The sequence below is a fragment of the Lynx canadensis genome, chromosome B1 (genome assembly GCF_007474595.2).
Source record: "Lynx canadensis isolate LIC74 chromosome B1, mLynCan4.pri.v2, whole genome shotgun sequence".
Taxonomy (NCBI): Eukaryota; Metazoa; Chordata; class Mammalia; order Carnivora; family Felidae; genus Lynx; species Lynx canadensis.
The window spans coordinates 42,348,426-42,356,057 of NC_044306.2; the positions used below are offsets into that span (position 1 = coordinate 42,348,426).

General features: G+C 39.4%; 1 long non-coding RNA gene across 4 annotated transcripts in view; it reads left to right on the forward strand.

Annotated features, from left to right (window-relative positions):
- Positions 1–3,540, forward strand: part of LOC115511980 — a 105,400-nt gene extending 101,860 nt beyond the window's left edge. For all 4 annotated transcript variants that reach the window (XR_003968253.1, XR_003968251.1, XR_003968252.1 and 1 more), the window contains one exon: positions 674–3,540. This is a non-coding gene — a long non-coding RNA (uncharacterized LOC115511980). The remainder of the gene's footprint in view (positions 1–673) is intronic.
- The last annotated feature ends 4,092 nt before the right edge of the window (positions 3,541–7,632 follow it).

Consider the following 7,632-nt stretch of genomic DNA (forward strand, 5'->3'; position numbering starts at 1 on the left):
CCACTGGCATCTTTCCTAGAGGTTGTTCTTTCATAAACTTGGAAAATTTCTGTCATATTTTTAGTCTACTCTAATTTTCTTCCTGTTCTTGAGTCATATAAAAGTCTTAAATATAGTTAAATTTTATTAAGATTTTTAATTTAATTTAATTGAGTATTAATTAATTAATTTAATTTAATTTAATTTTATATATATATAAAATCTCTATTTATATGTATGTATAAAAAACTATGTGTAGGGGAGCCTGGGTGGCTCAGTAGGTTGGGCGTCCGACTTCGGCTCAGGTCATGATCTCACGGTCCGTGAGTTCGAGCCCCGCATCGGGCTTTGTGCTGACAGCTCAGAGCCTGGAGCCTGTTTCAGATTCTGTGTCTCCCTCTCTCTGCCCCTCCCCTGTTCATGCTCTGTCTCTCTCTGTCTCAAAAATAAATAAACGTTAAAAAAAACCAAACTATGTGTATATATATGTATATATTTATATATAAAAATTATCCGTGTAAATGCACTTTAAAATAGTTCTATATTTTTATCTTCTTTCTTATTTTTTAAATTAAATTGGACAGATATATGTTATTTTTATTTGATAGAACATCTACTTATCATCAAAATTGGTTAGTTTTCAAATGTTCTCTGATTTCATGTCTTTGACTGTTTTTCCTTCTGAGGGCAATAGGAAGCCACTGAAGGGTTTTCAGCAGGGGAGCAGCCAGAGGAGGTTTGTGATTCGAAAGATCATTCTGCCCACTGTGGGGCCAGGCGGCGGGAAGAACAGCACAGGCGGCTGGGCTGCCAGTCCCCCTGTGACTTCCAAGGGCCCAGCTGTTGGGCAAGAGAGACTTGGGGACTGGACGTGGGCCAGATCAGGAGAACCGAGTCAGCTGCGGTGTAAAGCTGTTCCTGATGGGAGCTTGCAGTGTGAGGAGCAGCAGTATCAGAGGATTTTGCCTGATGATTCTGTCCAAGCTCAATATCCTAGATGTGCCCAGTATAACTGGCACTTGTTTGAATAAGATGAGGCCGACATAAGGGTTTGTTGAGATGAGAGGTTAGCCAAGACCTAGGATTAAGAGATAAAACACTCCCCCCAGCATAAGGGTGCTGGGATATGGCAACAGGACTGTCACAGAAGGTCATATAGTCTGTGTGTACACAGCCTCAAGGAGTCCAATTCACATGAAGAGCATTCCTTGGAATTCTGCAGTTCTGTGGGCACCACTGTCTGGGAATCTGAATAGGATTCCAGTCCCATTAAGCAGCTGAAAACAGTAGAGAGAACTGAGGTAGAAAACTGTGCGTATTAACTGGGTCAACTTGGTGAGGGTACGGAGGAAAGTGCAGAACAAAAGGTGTCAAGCATTCCTGGGTTCATCCCTGGAACACGGTCCCACAAAATTAAGCCTAATTCCAGATTTCAGCTATAATCATAACAATTACTAGTGTACTCTAAGGAAGATAGACCAAGGATAGACCAGGTAATGGGTTCGGCCAGTAAACCTGAGTGAGAAGGCCCTGAGCGATGGCATTGAGACAGAGGACAAGATAACACTTTCTTCAGGGTCACACTCTTCCTACACTTCAATAAGCCACAAGCCTTCTTTTCCTTCCTCCTTCCTCTTTTCTTTCTTCCCATCTCCTCTCCCATTCATCCATTTCCTTTGCCCATGTCTTCATGTAACTTCTAAGGTCCCCGGCTCTGTGGTTGTGTCTGAGTGCTAATGAAGTCATCAAACTCTTGTTACCACCCGCCCCCCGCCCAAGCAGGACCGCCAAGCTACTGTGCCTCTGCACTCCAGAGCAGGGCTGCCCGGAGACTCATTGCGAGACATTTATCTGCCACAGAACAATGGCATCTGCTGCTGAGAAGAAATTAAAGCTACTGCTAAGTAGAGCAGCACAGCACGTAATAGTCTTGTTGAACAAGGGAGGGTGTTTGATGGTGATGGTTGGGAAGCTAGGACTGATAAAGGTCTTCACCCATATTGCCTGCAATCCCCAAGCAGCTGGCTGCGCAGCTGCTGTGGAGTCTGGCACACTCCATGCTGCTGGACGCCAAAGAGCACATTCAGGTGGTGGGGAAGATCCAAAAAGGCAGGAAACAGCTTGACCAGGACAAGCTCTCCCTGCCTATCAACATGGGGCCATGAAAGGAAAAATCTGGGAAGGGACAATATGGAGGGCAGGGGAACAGTTTAACCAAATTTGCTGCAGTGAGATCAAAAACAGGATGTGAATTAGATGTGACAACCCTTCCCACTACAACAGGACCGTTGTCAAGTAAAATAACCTTCGTGAATTGGCTAAAAACCCCACGGCAGGACAACTGACCTCTTGGTCATTTGGCAGTCACAGAAGCTAAAAACTAGCTCCAATTAAGTTTCAAAACAAGACAAAAAGCATTGTGAGTAACAAACATTATCATTTCTCTGAGGCAAAGGCTTCTATTTTTCCTTTGATGACCTTGGAACAATGAATTACTGAGTTCCCTCTGCAGAGGGTAAACTGTGCAACTTCCAACTTTTCTGCTATGGCTCTATTCCCTCCAGGCCTCTGGCCGGGGTGGAACAGCTGGGAAGGGCACCAGCACCAGACCGTGGTGTGGGAAGAAGGGCAAAACCTGGGTATGAATATCAATTTCCCTGCATATTAGCTAGGTGACTTTGATCTAATCACCTAATCACCCCAAGATCATTTTGTTGGTTTAAAAAGATAATAACAAGGATATATATATATATATATATATATATATATATATATATATATGTCAATAGGCTTATGTAAGGGTTAATTGAAAAAAAAATCTATGTGAATGCACTCTGCACAATGCCTGGACAATTTCAGGGAGTTAGCAAACATTAATTCATTTCATCTTCCCTGTTAAAAATCTCTCCATATCCCCAGAAACTAACAGAGCACTTGGAATACAGTAGAGGTTCAATACATGAATGTGTAGCTTAGTATCCTGGACAGCATGAGCAGTGTTCTCTCACAAACCACTATAATTTCTGAATGTGCTGTAATTATTTGGCCTTCTAGGAAAACAAGAGTGCACAATTGAAGTTTACTTATTCACTCAACAATATATCTTAGTTGTCCACTTTGCATTAGAAACTGTGTTAGGCCTTGGAGATGCAGCAGTGAAAAAGACAAACATGATCCTTACCTGTGTCACTCAGGATGCTTTTGGTTCCATGTCACAGAACACCTGGCTCAAAGTGACTTAAATAATAAAAAGGGGATATTGCCTTATACAACTGGAAAAGCTGAAGGCAAAACCAGCTTCAGGCTGGTTTGATTCATCAACCCACTAAGGTCACTGCAGACTCCGTTTCTTTCTATCGCCGCTCTGCCTTCTGCAGCAAGCAGTCATATGATAAGGCTGGTTGCTATCAAGGTTGTAAGATGGCCGCCAAGGTTACATACTTTTTCTTCCATACGCAGAAGTTTCCATTTTCTGGAGGCGCCCTGTCAATCTCTCTTTGTGTCTCACTGGCGTTAATTGAGTCATACACATTCTTGAATATACCATAGATGAGATCGGATCATTCTTGAATATACCATAGATGAGATCGGATCTGATTAGTTGAGGCCAGAGCCAAACACCCCACTCTAGAGCTAGAGTATAGTCACCCAAAGACAAAATCCATGAGCTGAGGGCAAAGACCAGAAACATCCAGTAAAACTGGGTGTGGGCAGTCGCTGGAGATAATGACCAGTTATGTTAGTGTCCCCACAGAGCTTCCAGTCAGGTTTGGCAGCTTTGAAAAGTTGACTTTTTAAGAGCAAATATTAAAATTTTTGTGCTGCTTTCCTGAGGAGAAATGTGTATCAAAAATGAATAATGTCACTTCACATTTAATAATAGAGTCACTTAATAAATTGAATAGCTAATATATTCATTAAATGGTGCTAGGCACTGTATGACATACAGCAAAATGTACAATTAAAGCCACTATGATTAAGAAGTCAAGCATACTTAAATAAATGTAAAAAAAAATTTAAAAAATGACAGGTCAGAGCTTGGAGGCTGCCTCTGATTCTGTGTCTCCCTCTCTCTCTGCCCCTCCCCTGCTCACGCTGTCTCTCTCTGTCTCTAAAAAACAAATAAATGTAAAAGAAGCCAAGCGTACAATAGACAAAATATTTTATTCACTTTTGAAATGACAAATAGCCGTGTGGTAAGAGCACAGTGAATGGAGCTGACATTCATTTGTGTAGGCGTGTGGGTTTCAAAGTTTGTTGTGCCTGAGAATCACTTGGGGTACATGTTAAAAGACCAGATTTTTAACCTAGCAATTTGATTCAATGATCTGAAATGGAGCCCAGGAACCTGATTTTTTTTTTTTAACCAACATTCCAAAGATTGCAGTACAAAAGAAGGAGAGATTGACTGGGTTTACTGTTGTAGGGAGAGCTCCACGAAGTAAGCAACAGAAGGTATAGAATAGTTTTGTGCAGGGAATGCCAACAGAGATCTCAGGAGTCTGTGAGGAAAACATAGGTCTTGGTGTCTTTATTATTCATTGCAACATGCCCAACACTTAGAACAGTGCCTCCTCCGGGGTAGACATTTGCATGGAAGGGAATAAATAGTTTACCATGGGTATCTTTCATGTTGAAATGGAGTGGAGAAAGCAGAAGTAGGAAGATGAGTTCCTTGTCATGGTCTTTGCATTAAATAATATGGACTTGACCTAGAGAACATAAAAAGAAAGGAAGAAATTGTTACCAAAGCCTTTTAACAAAAGCTATGTTACTCAGCAGATAACTTACACTCCATAGAAAACTTAGCAGAATGTTTTAATTTATTTACAGCACGTGTGAATGTATGAGATAAAGAAACCCAGTCTCTCCCATTAGAATGTTACCATATTTCACTCTGTGTCAGTGTAAGAGAGGAAAGAGAATTATATGGGAAGACAGGAGATCAGGATCAGCTTTGCTTCTCAGCAGCTGTGAGACCTCGAGGAAATTCCTTCCCTTCTTAGGAACAATTTCCTCATTGATAAAATAAAGGGGTTGAACCAGATAATCTCTGACGTCCTTTGTGGCTATGATGGAGTATCACTGCATGCACCTTGATGAGAACTGTATTGTAAATTTAATTTACTCTTTAAACTGTTAAAATAACTATGGCTAAAAATCAAAATGCTCATTGTACTCAGTGTAGGAGTAATGGTGTGCTTTCTAATTATCTGCCCAAGCAATGTAACCATATTTAAATTTATGATGAGAATAGCACATCCATTGGGCTGATCAGGGTGTAGTAAATTAAAACTTACAGCTGCCCTTTATATTAATTTAAAGGCAACCCTTTGCCACCAGCAAGAGGAGCCTTATCAGCATATGAATGAGGTACATTAACACAACAAAAGTTGTATTACATAATGTCAAAGTCCTGTGCTAGACATCTAACCTTGTAAACACTGAACTTGTATCTAAGGAGAAATTCATGTTTATTGTCCCTGGCACCAGCCCAGCTTCTCTCTCTGTAAATAAATTCAGTGTAAAAGACCAGGAAAACTTTCCTTCTCTTTCAGTGGAGCACAGGTCTCCAGTGCTGGCATGGAGTCTTTTACTCCAGTCAAGGGCAACTTAATCTTTAATATCTAGACCAACTCATTGGTCATTTGAAAGTCATGCTTTCCTTACAGAAAGATCATTCTCTTTAAAAAAAAATTTTAACAAAGGATTTTACTACAGGCAAATTCTTAAGTGTATTTTAAATATGATTTAATATCTAGAAACTTTATTCCCAAATTTTCAGAAATGGTATTACCTCACTAACAATAAAAGCTAACTTTTTGAGCCTCATAAAGTGACAGGACCTATGTTAATATCCTTGCTAAAATTCTTTCTAATATTTCTGATTAACCTGCAAGATAGGTATCACCCCCCACACACCCATAGCTAAAGCGAAAGGAATTTAAGTCACTTGCTCAAGGTCAAACACAAGCAAGGATTCAAAACATCCATTTGACTTCAAGACACAGAATCATGCTAACTAAAAGCTGGTACTTTAAAAAAAGAAATTCACAGCACTCTTTAACATTCCTGATCATTCCTTGAATCATTCCTAATTGTTAATGAAATAAGTAGCTCTCACTGCTTCCATATTTTCTTTGTTTTCACTGTGATAGTTATAGTTAGTGATGTACATCGTTGGACTGTAAATAAAGGTGTGATAGCCTGGAAAATTTCAGGACAAAGACTTCTAGCATTTTCAAGGAGTTTTTATAATTAAACATATTTATATCTTGATTGTTTTTATAATTCTTAATAAACATTTAAGATTTACTAATTCAATGTAGTACTTTTCATTTATGTCTAATATCTATGCAATAAAACCATTCTATATAAAACTCCCTATAGCAGAGTCTTCATTGGAAATAGACTGTACTTTTTCTAAGTGACTTGGATTAAAATAAGTGATTTGATAGCTGTAGACCTACGTACAGATAAAAAAACAGCAATAACAACAACAAAAAGAAGCGTAAATTATACCAAACCTATAATACTTCTCCGCAATCCTCAAATCCAGAGTCTTGAAAAAAAATTAATATAGGTTAATTTAAGTTAAAAATTTTTTAACTAATAAAAATATTCATGTTTTACAGAAAAAAAAAATTAATGGATTTGAGGATGACACTCTCCCCAGATCATTTTTGGGGCATTTAGGAGCTATACAGTTCATATACATGGTGTCCTTTTGAATGACACATTCAAGGGACCCCGGTGGCTCAGTCACTTAAGTGTCCGACTTCAACTCAAGTCATAATCTCAAGGTTGGTGAGTTGGAGCCCTGCATCAGGCTCTCTGCTATCAGCACATAGCTTGCTTTGGATCCTATCTACCTCTCTCTCTGCCCCTGCCCTGATCATTCTTTCTCTCTGTCTCTGTCTCTCTCTCTGTGTCTCTGTCTCTCTCTCTCTCAAATGTAAGCAAACATTAAAAACAAAGCTACATTCAATAAGGATGACCTATGTAACCATTAAGATACTGCAGAAAAGATGGATTTTGACTTCCAAAAATAGATTGTAAGAAACATTACTGTTCTACTTCCCTCTTTCTTATATTATTCACTCAGTGGAAAGCCAGTTGCCTGGTCATGAGACATGCAGTTCGCCTTTTGTGGAGGTCCAAGTGGTTGATAACTGCCATGTGAGAGAGCTATCTTCAAAATGGATCCTCCAGCCCTAGTCAAGCCTTCAGATAATTGTAGCTCCAGCTGCCATCTTGACCACAACCTGATGAAAGACCTGAAGCCAGAAACATGTCACTGAACTATTTGGACCTACAGACATTATGTGGGATATAAACTTTTATTGTTATTTAAACCAAGGAGTTTTGGATCAATAACAAGTACATCTGTTTTTTCCAGTTGTTGCAAATTACCTGATCCCAAGGTTAAAAAGAAGAAATGTGGGTGAATATGTTAATCGGGTTATTAATAACTGCTAGTGGATCAGCCAGGAAGAGAATGGGATTCATTTGCTCCCCTACCTCCTTTCTGACGTGAGCAGGACATTTTTGTATACCATTAGCTCTCAACTTTGCATGACTTTTTTTACTTCAGATTTCTCATTTTCTACAAATGAGGGATAAAATTAAGGATAATTGGATTATTCAGTTCAA